This window comes from Lepeophtheirus salmonis, chromosome 4 (genome assembly GCF_016086655.4).
Source record: "Lepeophtheirus salmonis chromosome 4, UVic_Lsal_1.4, whole genome shotgun sequence".
In the NCBI taxonomy this organism is placed as follows: domain Eukaryota; kingdom Metazoa; phylum Arthropoda; class Copepoda; order Siphonostomatoida; family Caligidae; genus Lepeophtheirus; species Lepeophtheirus salmonis.
Window position 1 is genome coordinate 43,066,137 of NC_052134.2, and position 18,586 is coordinate 43,084,722.

The window sequence follows — 18,586 nt, forward strand, 5'->3', positions numbered from 1 at the left end:
ATCTTTGAGTACAGAATCCAAAACTAACCTTAGTTTTTATCCAGGTTGTCCAGTTTCAAAAATATCTGAGCTTATAGTAATTCGGGATATTGATCGTTCAGTGTCATTTTACATTATTAAGACAATCACTAAATTGAAGTAGATTGAATAAAACTGCTGTAAAAGGTTTCTTTTTATGATTATAAAAATGTTTTTAAGGATTCTATATCTTGCTCTGAACTCGACATATTTCCATTTTCAGGCGGAAAAATGATGAAAAACAACGCTCTTCTTCAGACACTAATAAGTTATTCATTATTCATGGTGATAAGGAATATAATAGCTTATACTTTATAAAAAGACAAATTTAAAAAAAAGATATATATATACAAGGATTTTGGTTCGATTTTATATTTTTTTGAGTTATCCTAATACCGACAGTGAGGGTCTAGCAAATATTCAACATTATCTTAATAATGTTGACCGTTTCAACATAATAATGATGACGTCATATCCAACGTGAAAATAATACCTCGCTTCGTACAAGTTCAAACTAAGTAATTACTAATTAACTTTGAAATATTGAAATTCCCCACCCATCGTGAATGGATCTCTTCATTTTTGTAATCCAGGAATTTAAAAGGTCAATTCTATGTTGAGTGCTTGAGATCTACTGTGCTTCTGTGGGCGTGGGCAAACGTCCCTGAGATTTACATGTGGCAACAGGACTCTTCCCACAAGTTCAAAATCAGCCAAGAACTCATCAAGACCAACTTTATTTTTTTTTGTCCCTCCAACTCTCCCAATTGTAATCTGTTGGATTACTTCTTCTAGGGAAAGTTGGAGAGGGAGGTCTTACCAAAGCACCACTAAAGCGTGGGCAGCCTGAAAGGAACCATGAAGAAGGAGTGGGCGAGGAACTTGGCTGTAGATGTGCATAATGCCTCCAAGATCTTCAGGGCCAGGATCGAGAAAGTGATTGCGCTGAGGGGAATACTGTTGAATAAAATAATACATAAATGTCAAACCAATAATTGTTTTTTGTTGCTTACATCTCTCTAGACAACAATTTTAGAAAGGTACTTTTGAATTTTGTCCGGATTTATCTCGGCCCCCTTGTATATATCTATATTATTTTTATTTTTTTGGCGTTGGTTTTTGGAATTTTTTTGAAAAAAATTCCAAAATTACAACTTTTTGAATTATTTTTTTTGTAAAAAAATTTCAATTGCTAAAACTAAAAATTTTGGAAAAAATTCCAAAAATTATTTTTTTTGGAAAAAGTTTCAAAAATTAAATTTTGGATATTAATTTTATTTTCAAAAATTTCAAAAATTCACAAGTTTTTACATTATATTAAAGTTTCAGAAAAAAATCAATTTTTTTCTTCTCTAAAAATTCCAAAATCCACAGTTATTCACAAAAGGAAGCTAATAAAATAAAGCCTAGTAGTTTGTCTAAATTTTATTTAGATACCAATCAAATTATGAAATTTCGAACTCGTATGGAATCAACAGGAAAGAGGAATAAACAGGACAGTGATTACTCTCTTGTAAGGGTGGAAAAACAGTCCAAAACAGTTTAACTCATCATAGATTCCCTTTAATAATTTATTAATACGAATACAGGGTGCGATAGTCAAACGCACCCTGTATTTTTTTTTTTTTTTTTTTTTTTTTTTTTAAAAGAATCTTTCTAGTTAAAATAATTTTTTTTTATCATCTTCTGTAACTTTTTTTAAATAAGATAATGCGTGAAAACACAAGTAAAAGTAAAGTGACAGATTTTTTCCGGAACCAAGGTGTTCGTGTAAATAAGCCAGCATTTGGTAAAAACCTTTCCAGGTTAGGAGTTACTAGAAACACTTCTTTCATTATGAGAGGAGGAAGGGATAAACTATTCCAGAATGTATCATCTTTGTGTAATTTTTCAGGTCACTTGTGTCTGCTTCCTGAGTTTCTTAACTTTTTTTGTGGCTTTGGGTCATTCATAAGGGTATTAACATTTATTTTAAGAAAAATTGAGAATCCTGTATTTCTAAAAGAGTACAAAGGTTCAAGGGAGTGCATCAAGTTTTAAATCGGACTTGGAGTTTTGATTTTTTTTTTCAATTTAAAAAGCTTTTTCGTTATTTGAAAATAACTCCAGTAGGAGACTCAAGAAGCTAAAGGAAAAGGAGAGATGTGGAACTTCGAGGATTGCTAAAATCATTCCCACTGGTAAAACTTTTACCCGATGATATTTTGAGATGCTTCCAGACAGATTTTCAATCAACGGTTGGATGACAGAGATCTAATTTTTCTATGCAGGCAAAGTGTCATTCAGGTTCTATATTTTCTACCAATATTATTTCTGATTATATCAAAAAATATCTCAAAGATAACAAGACGACCGATCCAGACAGGATTGGAGGTAAAATTTTTACCACCTTTAGATGTGAATTTACCCCTTATTTACTGTATATGGAAAGATATGCTAAGCTACCGAGATCAATTACAAAGGAAATAATTGTTTTAAGTACTAAAAATGAAATTGAAAAAGTATAAGTCATTGGCGTACAATAAAAACCCAAATGAATCAATTCAAATTTTTTCAGATATTATACCTAAACAAATGAAACCAATATTGAGTATGAAAATAGCTGCCCATCATTAGGGTTTTCTGAAGTATAGAAAAATATCTTATCTTTCAAGAAATATACAATGTAAAATTGACTCCGTGAATAGGAGGAAAAAATTGTGGGCTATAGTGGCGGTGGATTTCAGGAAGGTGTTCGATTCTGTTCTTCACGAGCATATTATCAGGGCGGTTAAGCGTTTTTTACCCAAGCGTTTCAATAATCCAGTTAGAGCCCTCCTTATCAACAGGAAAAGTGAGTTATCTTATATTTTTAAATCGTAGCTGCCGGCAAGGATGTCTACCAACTTCTTTTACTGTTTGACATGGCCATTGAAGAATTAGCTTAAACTTTGACACGTAAAGATATTGGATCTGGGATTAATTTTATTGAGTCTAAACCTTTAATCGATTTTTATGCAGATGATGTCACAATGTATTTGGAGGCTAATTCGGAGTACAGCTAGTCCGACGATTAGAAGTAGTGCTGTCCTATTTCAAGAAGTTTGAGATGAAATCAGGGCTTAGCTTAAACGTTAAAAAGACTATTGTTCTCCCTCTAGGGCGATGGCTTCCTGCTGATGGTATGGTAAATGCCAGTTGTCCTGTGACCAACAAAGTTGTAGCACTTGGGATTGAGTATGGAAGTAATGGAGAAACAGAGGATAGTTGTACTTCTCTAAACGTTAGAGGAGTTAATAAGTTTAGTAAATGGAGAAACTTTTTTTCTATAAAACAACATCCCTCCCTATAGTAGCTCATAAAGTTATAAATACAGAAAATGAATGATGGTTCTACCTTTTCTATAAATCTCATATTTCTGGTCTAAGTACTTAGACCTGGAAATCAGTTAGGGGGAGGACTCTTTCTCGTGGCATAGATTCGTTCCAAAAATTTATAAGAAAATTATAATTGGTATTTCATCTAAGGCAGACCTAGAGTGGAGAACAGTTGCCTCCATCTCACCTGTTTATAAGTGGGTATTTATGGGTTTTGATCTCTCTAATGGTTTTATTGAATCACTTTCCTCTGTATGGGCTGCGGTACAAGGGGTAGTTTAGAATGGTTAGCCTAAGTATGACTCCAGTTCGACAGTGGATATAATTAGTAATAATTGCAGGAAAAAAGTATTATTTGAAAAACCTGAAGGATCCTATAAATTTTGAGATTTTTTTTTGGGGGGGGACTACCGCCCCTCCAGCCCAGCCTCTAAGGACTTCCCTGTCCATGCAAAGCTTTTATGAAACGTAATTTCCTTACAATTGAAGATGTTGAAAAAACTTACATTTATTCCTTAAAATATTAACTAAACAAGTATCTCCCATTGGAGGTATTAGTCTAATAATTATAATAATGGTTCATATAATGTAGATCCTCAGGGAACCAAATGTACATCATTGGTCGGATCTAATTATATACTAACATACAAATGTACTTTTTGCATATACCAAATCCAATTCATAGCCACGATAAAACTCCATGACATTCACATTTTAAAATTCCTCTACAAAATTTATTCAAAGAATGTATGAACTTTAATTTAATCACATGACACTTATGTATGTAGAAGCTTCAAGAAAATGTGCTGTTAAATATATTTTGTTACCTGGTGTGAAACATTCACTGCTGGATGTCTTGTATTTTTTTCAAATATATTTTTACATTAAAAATTATGGTTTTTATAAATAAATAATAATATGTGTGAGTTAAATAATGGGTGGTGGTTCCTACTGGTTGATGTGTATGTATTAAAAGGTTGTCTCAGATTTCAAAATGGAGTATCTCTTTTAAAAAATACATAAAAAGTAAAGTTAGTATTCCAACACTTGATTTCGCTTTGCAGAAGGTACATAGCGCTGTAAATTCTAGTGCTTCGGACGTGGAAAAAAGAGAGCTTAAATTGGCATACAGAAAAATTAAAAAAAAAATTTTTGGTATTAGCTATGGATTTTTGAAAATTTTTGTGCATAGATGTAAATTTTTCAAACAAAAATTCAAATAATTTAATATTTGAATTTTTTTTCTAAAATTTTTTTTTTTTTGGGAATGGATTTTTGAATTTTTTGTACATAGTTGTGCATTTCTGAAAAAAAAAAAAAAATTGTAATTTTTTTCAAAATTATTTTAATATCTTGATTTTTTTACGAAAAAATTCAAAAAATCAAGCCCCATGTATGATCTTACGAAGGCCCCTAAGATGGTAACCCTTACAATTTGAAGATTGTTTGGGAGGAGACCAGTTTTGCTGACAGAAAAAAACGTGGACGATAGATAATTTCAATCACAATGCATAAGCATTTCGTTTCGGCTTCTTTTCCCTAAGCAAGTATTTTAAAAATTAACTACCTTAACTAAAATTAGTTCTTGTGAAACTGTGAAAAATTCCCAACAGTTATTGAATAGAAAGTTATATATTCAAACGGATTTTGGGTATTTAATATGTTTCGTTTTGAATTAAAGGTTGCAAGATACAATAAAGGTAACGACGTGACTAGTCAGCAATTTTTTCTGTTGGTTAAAATAATTGTTTTTACCTTAAGAAACATAAAAATTATCTAAATTTCTGCTTCTATGTCCAACAGAGTGGAACATTTATTTAATGAATAAACCTCCATATTTTAATATTTACAACAAAATATTTCTTCTAACGACAAATCTTAAAAAATTAAAATTTAAAAATTTTAAATTTATTAATGTGTTCTTTTTTAAATGCGTTTGATATCTTCCCTTTTCAACAAACTATGATATTTTATCAATGTTATCTAAAATGATAAATATATTAGAATTCCAAAGAAAAATTAAATTTTTCATCATTTTATTGTACTTACAATTTTTTTGAATCTGGAAGCATTTATTTAAATGCTACATTCATGCTTTCAATCTTTTATTTACATCCTTCAAAGGAAAAATAAAGAATAAATCTTGTAGATGTTGGGAAAAATAATTTTCAAAAAAACACACAAGATACAAGTTAGTGGGAATCCAAGACTTGTAGTAATTCAATTATGAAAACTTAATTTTTATGAACTAAGAAAAGACAACTCAGAACCAAAATTTGCCATGTTTAAATAGTTGATTTAGGCATATTTTTTATTCAATATGTCCTCCTTTTCTTCAATTCTAGAAGAGAGAACATAAAAAAAATAAAGTAATCACTATTTCGTTTAATCCTAAATGACAAGTAACACTAATGATTTGTTAAGAAGTTATAAAAGTAAGTCCTTTGGAGTACAATCAAGGATTGACATGGACAAGTTTCATGCGTAATAATTTGAGAAATGAACCAAAATCCAGGAAGAATTAAAATATAAGCCCAGTGATACCCAAAAAAGCCAATAACATCATCGATACGCCGGCAAACAGATTGATAGTACTTGACAATGAAGACTGTATCTTTGCCGCACTACACTGTCATGATGGTAGCTCGGAGCAAATCCAAATTTGCATGAGAGGTCCAACAGACACTTTTCTCCAAGACACCTAAACTGCAAAGTCCAAGGAGCTGAGGTCAGGTCCGGAGAAGGGCCACATGGAGACAGGCCAGAAATCAGACATATTGTTGCTCCATAAGTTTTGGTTCTACTGGGCTGTATGGGGTTGTAATGGACTTTTTAATATATTAGATTATCCAGAAGGAATGCCAATGGTCTCTGTAGCCTTCTCAACACTGACACCGGCACGGAGGAGATTGTCTTTTTTGTTATAGATCTGTCATTTTTACAATAAGGAACATAGAACTTTGTTTCACCTGTTATTTGGTTGTTTAAGGAAATCTTGTCATTAAAAATAATGTGCATAAAATCGTAATTAAACGCTACTACTAGTTTTGGGTCCCCATTCTGTGAAGGTCATTTTCATGTTTCTCAAGGTTTAATATTCAAGGGCACACCATCTCAATCGAAGAATACAAAAAAGCTAAAAAATTGGCATTGCCATGATAAACCCCTTTTACTCTTGATTTGTTTGCTCTATGTAAAGACGTATATCATAAATTATTTAAGAAATAGGACTCGTGGTGGATAGTTATGCAGAACCTTTGTTCTTCAACTTCAAGAAACTAGGGACCAACATATGTTATTTGGATTAAAGATTCGTTTTATACATACATATGTTTGCATTTATTGGATTCTTTTCAAATTATTTTTTCGTTTGATTCTTTTCATTTATATATATGGGATAAACAAATCAATGAATCGTCTAATCCATATATGAGTAGAAATTTTTGTGTAATTATCCTGGCGTAGGGTCAAAAGAATGTATCATGACTCTGGGAACGTGTCTATGATAGTACATACAAAGGAAATAATATATATGTTTTAGACTGTCCCGTTTTTGGGTCAATATTTTTTCACCTGCGCCTAGACATTTTCTACTGGTGATAATAAAGAAGTAATATTCTCTAGAGTTTGAAACCTCTCAGATCATTTTTTTTTGTTGTTCAAGCTAAGAAACTATTCTTATGGCGATCCTCAATTCTACTGTTCTATTACAAAAAAAGAAAAAAAACTCGTACGATAGAAAATGCTTAGAATTTAAAACTCCAACGATGGAACGATCCATGTCAAGGGGAACACTTTTTGTAAATTTATGACATGAGCATCACGTATTTTAATAATTTACTTCCAGGATGTCTTTTCGGATCAAAAACCATTACCTTTGAAATTTTATACCTTGGAAACACTATGGTCCGTTTGGGAATCCCTCAAAGTTTTGCCCTTTTCAAAGGATCTTCAAACTTCCGTAGGACATAATCGGTTATGATAATGGTTAGAAGTTTTTTTATAATAAAAGTCAACAAGGTTACTCTGGCAATTTGAAGAATGTTTGAAGGTGAGCATGACGTTTCATTGGATAGCTACAGGCAGTTGTGACAAGGGGGAGGGGGAAATAAAGAAGGACATGGGCAATAATTAAACCGATGTTGTTCCTCAAATCTATTCTGGCTCCTACAAGGACTTAATATTAACCCAAAAATGAGATAGCAGTGAGACTCAAATGGGGGAGGTTTATCCACCTTGGGATACTTGGAGGCATTTCAGGGTATACTTGAGATTTTAAAGAATAATTTACAACTGGTATATAACTCAGGGGTAGGGGTTGTGCTGTGCTGTGTATAAAAAATTATAATAATAATTAATGAAATTTTTTTTTATTAGAAAACTTAATATTTGATTTTTTTTTTTTTCAAAAATTTAATATTTGAAATTTAATCTAATTTTCTGTAAACAGTTATAAACTTTTTAATTTTTCTCTAAATAATTTAACTTTTAAAAAAAATAAACAAAAAATTTTAGAATTGAAATTATTTTCTAAAAAAATTAATTCTTAGTAAACAACTGAGAATTTTGATTTCATTTTTCCAAAAAAACTTAAACATTGAGAATAGATATAGATTTTTGAAATTTTTTGTGAATACCTCAGAATTTTTGAAATATTTTGAATTTTTTTCATAAACTTTAATTTTTGGATTTCTTTTTAAAAAAGTTCAAAAATTAAGCCCCATCCGAAATATAATCCTGCAAACGCCCCTGTCACTGAAGTTAAAAATGTTTGTTGCTGCTTAAATAAATATTTTACAAGTTGTACATCACTAAAAAAAGCTTAAGAATCTTTATTCTAAAATATATTATATATGTATAATATAAGAACGCTGAATGGGGAAATCCTTCCATTGATTTATTATTTCTAGAGTCTCTAAATATGATTTGTGGATCTGACCCACAAAAAAACCGTACATACCTATGTAGTATAATTTTTTCATCAAGGGATATCTAATAATTCAGTATTCCCACCGGGGTCACACGTTTAACAACAATGTAAGTATTACTACAGTACCTGTTGGAAGAGGAGGTGATAAATCATGGTGTTTTTTGTTTTTCTATCATCTCTTTTTAATAATCAGATCAAGATCCTTACATAAAAATAATATAATAATGAGAATGAAAATGTCCTAAATCCATTTCTAAACGTTGGATTAATGAAATTTAAGTATGGGGAATCGTTTCTACACGTCTCATTGAAGAGCCAATGGAGAGGAAAAAGTGAGGAAATCATGGATTTTTTCAAATGAAGAAGAAAGGCTGCTCAGTTGAATAAAAACATAGAAATATATATTTTTTTTAGGGAAACAGAAAAGACATAAATGAAGGAAGGGGAAACTATAACAGGGAAATGAAATTTAATAAACCTTTTGCACGCTGATTGAATAAATAAATAAGGAATTCGGGTTTGGCTCTTGGCCGTATGTATGTATGTACTTGCTTCGACTCATCTCATGAATATGCAATAAGTTGACGATAATAAACTAATAAAAATAATATGTACTCTGTATGTAACGAGGAAGAGAATGATGAAATCTCGTCACTTCAACCATCGTTTGTTTGCAGAGCACAAATATGTAGTAAATGAAGGAAGGGAATCAATCACTTCTATGTTTGAAGGGGGGTGGTAACAAGGGTTGGTTAATCCTCATCCCTCTTAGTAAATAAGGAATTCTTCCAACTTCAAGCTCCTTACTTATATAATATGTAGTACATACCTAGAACAATTACTCAACTTCATACTTTTAGTTATGAAAATTATGTATGTTACAGTCATTATTAAGTCATTAAAATTCGTGGGTTGATATTTATATTTTGGGCCGCCTCAAAGAAGCAATACGTTGTAAACTCTATCTCTTCAATCCAGATGATAGCTTAGTATTTCCAAGTATCAACTTTATAATAACGTTTTGTTATTTATACGTGATTTGAGTATTTGATAGTGATTTGAAATTTTCTTTCAAATATTCGTACAAGATCATTTGAGTCAATCCGGACCATCTTTAACTTCAGCCTGAACAATAAGGAAAGCAGCTAACTCGGTTATTTCATTCTTAAATAGGAGGATGAGCGGTAGCTTTAAGTTAATTAAGCAACTTTTAATTCAAAACAAGAATTTACGATGGAGGAGACCCGAAGAAACACCATCATCGAAGTTGTTTACACGGGACATAGTCCAGGGTACATCAAGAAGATGCTCGAGTATACAAAGAGCACAGTCTAAGACGTATATAAGTGGAAGGAGAAGGTCACATAAAAGAAAATCCCACAAGTCCTCCTGGAGTGATAATAAACGTACTCCCAGATTCATGTTATCCCTGTAACGGTCTGTGAAGATATCTCCTGGGATTCGGATAAACGTTCTTACCAAATAGCACCAATAAGCCGGGCAACAGTCTTTAGTGGCATAAATACTGATCTGAAGATGAAGTCATACATCCTTGTCAAAAGACATGTCCTTACAGACAAAATGAAAACCCCCAGACTGTCAACGGAAGAAAATTTGCGAAACGATTTGAAGTCCCATGGCGTACCAATCATTTTTTATTCGGATGAGAAATAATGGACTGTCAACAGATCCCACAGCATCCGGCCAGCATCATAACCCTTGGGATCATTGGGAGCAACGGCAGTGTCATGCCTCCCATTTTTTCCCAAAAAGGGAGAGTGGCTACTGACAGGTACTGTGAACTCCTGTGTGACCAAGTGATATCTTGGATGAAAGCTGAGGCCAATGCTGTCGAGTTCCTCTTTCAACAAGACTTTACCCCTTCTTACAAACCTCGCTAGACCCAAAACTTGTTGAAAAAAAGAGAATGTGTCATTTTTGGACCCCTCACTGTGCCTTCTATCTCCCCCTATATAATCCCATGTACTACTTATTTTAGGTTGAGTTAGAAAGGATGGTCTCTACAAAGTTCACAGAACAACATGGACTCCTTGTATGCCTTTATCAGCATCTCAACATAGAGTCAAAGTTGAATGCAGGTTTTAATATTTTAGAAAAACTCTTTTGCAGCTAAATTTCATACAGATGAGGAATTAAATAAAATAAAATGTAAATGTCATTAATTCTTTGTTCTTTTGGATATAAATTGGTTAAGCCTTATATGTAATCAACTATATCAGGAATTATGTTTTACAAAGGAAGACCCCTTGCAATAATGGCCATATTGTGCGATGAAGGCATAAAAAGATGTTGAAAACCATAATTCATCGTTCATAGCAGATTTTTAAAAAAAAAGACCAATAATATATCCTTTTCTTTACAGGGTGCAACCTTGATTTAACAACCTTTTTTTTAGATTAATTTTCTCCTAAGCTAATAATTTGTTACCAACGTTAAATCATAGCTTACTAAAAACATTATCACTATTCAATATAATCGCCTTTGATGTCGTTAAAGACCTCGACCCGACCTCGGAAACGAGAACGGCTCTAGATGAAAGTCTGCTTTGGAAGAATCCGCAATTCCTTCCAGATATTGGACATTAGCTCATTTTTTGTATTACCAGAGGATCTGTTGGTGTGTCGCACAACTGCACTTTACACAAAAAAAATTGAGCTTGAAGGCCAAAAACTGGATCCACCAAAATCAAATAAAAATCTGACCTCATCTTGTGATCTGCTAATTTTGTTGTTGTTTCGTCTCTAGAGTCATCCAGTTCCCTCTTTCCTCCTAACACTAAGTACCTGTCAATGTTTAAGATGCTTGCAATTTCAACATTGTCTCGTCCGGTGCGGATCGTAACAAGGACATTCTGCCTTTTCCACGATTGCAGAATAAATACTTCGTTGATAGAGGATTTTTTTTTTAATTTCGCAAAACACTTTTGGCTTGCCGCCAATGCAACACACAACGTTCTACCTGTGCATCCACTCAATGTTTGTTGTTAAACAATGACCACACGCTGAATAAAATAATAATAAATAAATTCTCTAAATAAATACAAAACTTAATAAAGACACTTTTAACTTTTCCAAACAGTAGCATCTTACTTCTTTACGTATTTTTCTTAAATTATATTCTAATTATGCCTCAAAATTTAGACTGTTAGAAATTTTGAATAATACAAATTATAAATGAAGTGTGAATAATTTTTTTTAAATTACTAAATGAATAAAATATTTAAGTTATAAATTTGAAATTCACTAATTATAACCTATATTTAGTTTTGGTTACGCAACCTATATATACATTTGATATAGCGATTTACGAGTCTATTTTTTTAAGATATCACTTTGTAAGAATAATTTTGATCTTGTTCCAAATTTCCCTTCAATTTGGAGCCCACTTGGACTTTTTTTTAAAAAGAAGTTACAATCCTTTCCTTGTAAATTTTTTAGGAGATAAATATGAGGTTTTATTTCGAATTTTTATTTTTTACAAATTAATATTTTTTTAACTTTTTTAAACATGGGTGAATACTTTTTTATTTTTTATTATCTTTTTTTTAAAGGAACTTCTAATTTAAATTATTTTGGTTTTTCCAGAATTTGTTGCCCTATAAAGTGTTCTTTGCAAGGGGCAACGGACCCATCAAACCCTCCATCACTACTTGCACTTATTAAAATACACGGCTTTACCCTGGTTCGAAGTAAAATTACATCAAAGCCATCCCTAATCAGAGATATGTTCATATTTCTATACTTTCAACCTATGTACTGAGCACTTAGAAACAGGAACACATATCCAACAAGGGAGACGTCTAGCCACCCTACTATTAAGTACTATTATTTAAAATTAACTTTAAAAAAGGAAGATCCTATTTTCAAATCCCACGCTTTTGAAGATTTTAACAAGCCCCTCAACTACCAAGCCATGTTCAACCATAGACTTGCAAATTACTCTATTTTTTAGTTTTTTTTAGCTTCTTTATAAGTTTTTTTATTAGTTATCTATGTGAGATATACATTTAAAATCTATCCCTAAAATAGTGTATGACGTAAAGAAGAAGAAAAGGTCAAAAGACAATATAAGAACGTAAAAAACATCTAACGGGCCATTATTATGAAGATATTTCGAAACAAATGTAATTTATGGAACAAAAAGTACAAAAACAATGAGATTGTCAATACATAGTTGTATTACATTACAATTGAAAATAGAAATATCCCTGTTCAACAAAATCACATTTTTTTAAAAACAGCAGAACAAGATATACTCTACTTAGTAGAATTTGATTCATTGATTCCAATAATGGATTTTTTTTCTAAGATTTGCCTCGTAGCTTTCAGAACAAGGCCATAATGACTATCTTGAAAAATTAAATCAAACATTCAGAAAAAATGTATTGCATCTTTGATAGGTCGGAAACTTTTTAGAACACCCTCGTAAAAGCTGACATTTCTTTAAATTTTCATCCATTTTTTAGGAAAAATTGTATTTTTACAAAAAATTCGAAAACTCTTTATTAATTTCTTCTAATTATTACAGCTAAATTTAAAATCGATATGTTACAAGACATGTTCAAAACCCCACAAGTGTTGTATTTATAGATTTCTTTCACTTATCCAAAATTTCATTGACTTTTTACCTAGGTGAATGCAAATATATTTTTCACTGAAGTTGTGCATATAAGTTCATTAGGTCTATACACACTAACAAAAAGCATTATCTTTCAAAACTTAAGAATTCGTTAGCCATCAGCCTCACTCTAACCTGCATGGATGTATTTTATTACAAAAATGGAGCCTGTTTTATAATACATACATATTTTGAGTTTATCTCAAAGCGTGATGATGTTCACGTATCGCATGTACATTATTTTTTTACAGAATATAATATCTACACAGGCCTAACTGTCTATGTATAATACATCTAACGTAATATATTATTTTATAATGAAAGGGGGAAAAACAATTTCATGATGCTTTGCATGTTAATTAATCAATGCGAAGTCAAATGAAAAATAACATATTGTATACATATCGCTAAAAATTGTACTGGAAAATGGGTCAAGATAGATTGAAAATAAAGGAGTGTCATGTAATGAGGCTTAGTAATAGTTCTTAGAGTTGTAAATTTTAATTATTGATGAAGGTGCGATATTTTTTGTATTTGGCAAACTCAGTGGTTTTTATATAAGCCTTTAATTATTGAGAAGAGAACATCAAAATATAAAGCGGTCATGTGTTCATGAAAGACAGAGAGTAGCCTTAAGGATTTGTTGGGGACCTCGTTGTGTCCGTCCTTATTTAGGATAGAGGACCAAGGTACATTACAGTCCTACTTACCAGTCCTTAAAAAAGTTAAAATTGGGAATGTTTTTCATTGATAGCACTGTCCAACAACAAAAATTGTACAGAAACTATACATACTCCATTTAATAGATTTTGATCTCCTTATTCCAAATATGACCTTATTTTTTATCTCAAAGCTTCGTGGCCTTAAAAAAGAGGGCATACATTTTTTGCTATTTTTAAGGTTCAAAGCTGTTTCAAGCCTTCGGTGTCGAAGATAGGGATAATTTATTTTAATATATTTTAAATCCGAATGATAAAAAATTCTAAAACAATTTTTCAAATATTTTATAAAATATCATACTTTTGACTCGAGTTATAAGTGTTTCAAGTAGAAAATAGGTGATTTTTAATCAGAGGTTCATAGCTACAAGACAAATAACATAAATTCGAAAAGTTCAAAAGTATCTCATTGGATAGCTGAAAGTATGAACTTTAATTTAAAAAGAAATAGCATCCCCAAAAATGCTCTATATTGTTGTCAATTTGAGATAAGACCACGACAATATTTCAAAGATAAAACTCATTTTTGAATTGATTTCATTATAAAAGTCCATATATATTGGTATACCCAGCTAGAAGAGATAGAAACAAAGACAGAGAAGAAAAAAAGAGATAGAAACAAAGAGAAAGAAAAAAACATTTACTCCGAGGACTCCCTTGAATGTCCGTTTTTGGAATCCCATGCTTATTACGGGCACACAATAAGTCCTCTTGTGTGCATTAAGCTTGAAAACGTTTATTTGATTAGTTGCAATAAGTTAATAATATTTTAGAAACATAAAAATTAACACCAATTCATATAAAATGTACTTTATTTGTATTTATTAATTAGATGTAATTAATTTAACTGCCTTATTTATATTTAATTTATGAAATTTTGCTGGCTCAAAAATATTCAATACTTCTTACAATTTGTCAAATAATTGACTTAATTGTATATTATTGTCCAACATTTTCCAAAACCTTACATTACATATTTATTAAATGTTCTATGAAAAATTAAAGTTAAACTGAAAAAGAAATCAAATCGAGCTTTTTGACGGCACATCAATTTAGATTGGCATGGTAAGCCTAACGTTTCATAAGAAAAAAGCTACCCATTAGAGGAAAGCAAGAAAAAAAAAAAAATTCCACACTATATCTGCCAAGGAAATTAGCAAGCATTTCTCCGATGTAGATCTTCCATTTTTTCTTAGTTCATCAAAGACTTGCAAATGCAACTAGTGTCGGGAAATTTCCCATTTATTCGATCCAGTCTAGTCTTTGAAGAGGTCCTTAGGACTGTCAGTACTTGTGCCTGGTCCTTAAGTGCCGGTCCTTGGAATTTTTCCTCATGACATTTTTCTGAGTTGGCTCCACGGCTTATCATTACATCAACAAGCATTTATGCAATTTAATCTCCACTACGTTCTGAAACAGTTAAGTCCAAAAAAGACTTTGTCATTGAAAATTCCATTGACTTAGTCAAAGGTTTTGAGGAAAATATCGAAAGCAGCTTAAAAGCATCTTTATTTTATTCAACTAAGCAACCAGAGTTTTGTAAATCCAAAAGAATACATAGGAAATCCTCCCAAGGCACGCTTGGTAAATATTGTTGAGTATTGCTTTTAATTTTCATAAATAGCTCTTATTTGGAAATGGGCATCGACATCTTTGTAAAATCTTATATTGAGCGATGGAATACTGAAATTACTTACAGGGCTTATTCATCAAACCATAAAATATTTAGAACCAAGGGTTAATATATCAACGATAGAGAAAAAATTGTAACTATTATTATGGATAAAGTATATTGTTCAGCTGCAAGAAATTCAGAAAACTTTTATTCGAAATTTATTGCTTTTTCATTTCAGGGTAAAAGTTTGCAGGAGGTAAATTTTACGGCATTGAACGAGGAGGGGATACACCACCCAAGACTTTGCTTTGTGTGATGATCAAGTGCTTAAGTATCAAATATGGAGACACTACTGCAATGGTACCATTGACAAAATTAGATTATAAGATTCTGAGAAAATTATTATATCAAGGTCTAGAAGCAATAAGACCTGATGGTTTTGAACCAATTGCCTCACTGCTTGATGGATATTCAGAAAACAAAAAATTATACACTCAAGACCTATGAAACAGCACATTTTGATATGCAAATAGTCAACCCTTGTGATGGTCAGAAATAGTTATTTTTGTTATTTGATTCAGTGTATATACAACAACTTATTTGAGAGAAAGTTTTTGAATGTTCTTTTTTTGATGGCGAAGAAATGATTGCTGGAAGTATCCACATAAAAAAATTATATCAATTCCAACAAACAAAATCTGTGAAGTATGCACACAAATTGAAAGACAAAGTTCTAAACCTTCATCCGATTTAAAAAAACCAACGTCAAGCTAGCAGATGCCTTGTTCCATGAAAGTACACTTTCTAGTCTTCAATTTTATACAAAGAATGGTTAACCTAAATTCCAAATTTTTAACATCAATCCAAACAACTTTTGCTATGATGTACCTGACGCAATATTTTATTTTCAATAAAAGTTTTAGTTATTGTTTTAACGGAACAAATTCTATCAGATCCATTCAAACGAAAGTTTGATTTATATCAATATAGAAGTGAATGCAACTATTACCCAAGGGTAAAGCAGTTCCTTAAAATAGAAAAATCTGTACAATTATCTTCCCATATCAAGTTTAGCGAAATGAGATTGGTTGACGTTCGTGATCATTTTTTTCAAAAAAATTTGAGGATGATTTTTTGACTAATGAAGATTTTTTTCTGGAAAACTCAAGTGTCACTGTCATTCGAGCTCATAATGACTCAGAAATACTTTCTATATTTCAGGATATTGTGAAAAATCTAAATTGCCCATAGTTTAATGTTATTTTTGTAAACTTTACTTAATAAGTGAAGAGGACAGCTCGCAAGGTATCCTTTCAATACTATCTCTGTTTGATGAAATCGATAACCACGTCCTTGGGTCATATAACGATTTTATCAGAAATATCCTGAGAGGATCTTTAACAGAACTATGATACGAACTATTTATATTGATTCAGGAAGCCTGGAAATTTTAAGTAAATATTTTTTAATCCATTGAACATAAAATAATACCTTTAAATCATTCAAACCCGCATAGTCTCTATGTCGAAAGCTTCATTCAGCGCTTAAAAAATGAGTCTAGTTTTATGCTTGACAAGGTGGGAATGGTCATCCGTTCGAAAAACATATGTGTATTTTAGTTATTTAATACCTTGAGCAGAATTTTTGCTTTAGAGATTAATATTTTCATACATGAAAACCGAAAAGACAAGCAAAAACAGTAAAAAATAATAATATTCGATAAGGTGAAGAAATTGATATCTGAGAAGAAGTGAGCTGTATGATATTAATTTGGCTTTGAAATATATATTTATTTAATAATAACTGATTTTATTATTTATTATTTGCTAATAAGTTGTGAATTTAAGTCCGTAGCTTTAGGTCCATATTTCGAGTATTTTTCGTATTTGTAACTAATATATATTTCATTTTATTAAAATGTGGATAAAATGAGTGATTTTCGAACTTATTTATACTAATGCCTATCTTTAGGTGATAACCCACTATCTGTACAGGATATATTTTTATTTAAGTCCATGTTTATATAGTATTCATTGGATACATATACAATCCCTAAGAGAGTTAATTCAATTTTACTTACCAGCGTTTTTATTTTATTCAAATCTTAGCATATACTGTAAATACTTATTAATTATACTATACATCAGAGACCAAAAAATAAACAGAAGCAGTTCGTTGTATGCATGCACAAGCCTTCGATATTTTGATTAATACGACTAAGCTGTTATTTCTTAGTTTAAAAAAATATATACATGATATGCATTAGGAAGCACCATATACAATGTACCCAGTATACAGGTTCGATGCTATATACGCCACGGTAGTAGAAAAATACATTCCAACATCTCCCCAACCATCTTGGAAGAGTTTGTACCACATGTAAACATTTTATTAAATATATCAAATTTGAAATATTACATTTTTGGATAAACAAATTCAAAAACCAAAGCTGTTTACAGAAAATTAAAGATTTGTAAAAAAAAAATTCAAAAATGAAGTTTCAAATCTTGACATTTTAGAAACAATTTTCCAAGAATCACAGCTTTTCCCAAAAAAAAAAAAACTATAAAAAAATTTCAAAAATCCAAAGCTATTCTCAAAAAATTTCAAATATTAAATATTTTCGAAAAATTTCAAATTGAAAAAGTTTTGAATAAAATTAAAAAAATCCACAGCTGTTTGCAAAACATTAAATAATTTGGAAGAAAATTTCAAGATTAAATTTCAAGTATTTAATTTTTTAGTAAAAGGAAAAATTCCTTAATTCGAGGGGGGGGCTAAAGCCTTACAGCTCACTCCCTAAAGACGCCCCTTAGTAACTTCTGTAAAGCTAATCTGTTTATGACATTTGTACGCTGATGTTTTGTCAAAATAGTAACAACTCACAATACATTTGTTGAGAAGATGAATGTGAAAGTAATCGCCAAATCAAGGTTGCGTGAATTAAATGATTGTTGAAAATACAAAAGTACCGTGCTGTAATGTTGTTAATTATTCAGCGGCTGAAAAAGTAGATAGTTTAATTTTGTAAAGTCTGAAAATGCATTGATCATTTTTCATGCTCGACGAATTAGCGTACAGAAGGTGTGTTACTTTTTGTCTCATATCCTTCATTTATTTCATAATTCTGCTCCGATATGTGTAGGGCATGAAATGAAAACAATTTACTTCTTATCGTTTTTTGAGCGGAGTCCTTCGGTTTGAGCGTTATTGTTTAAAAATAGGGAAAGTAATCAGTAGAAAATATTATCATCATTTTAGAAATAGGCTTATATCGTTGATTTAAATATTATATATTCAAATAGTAAAA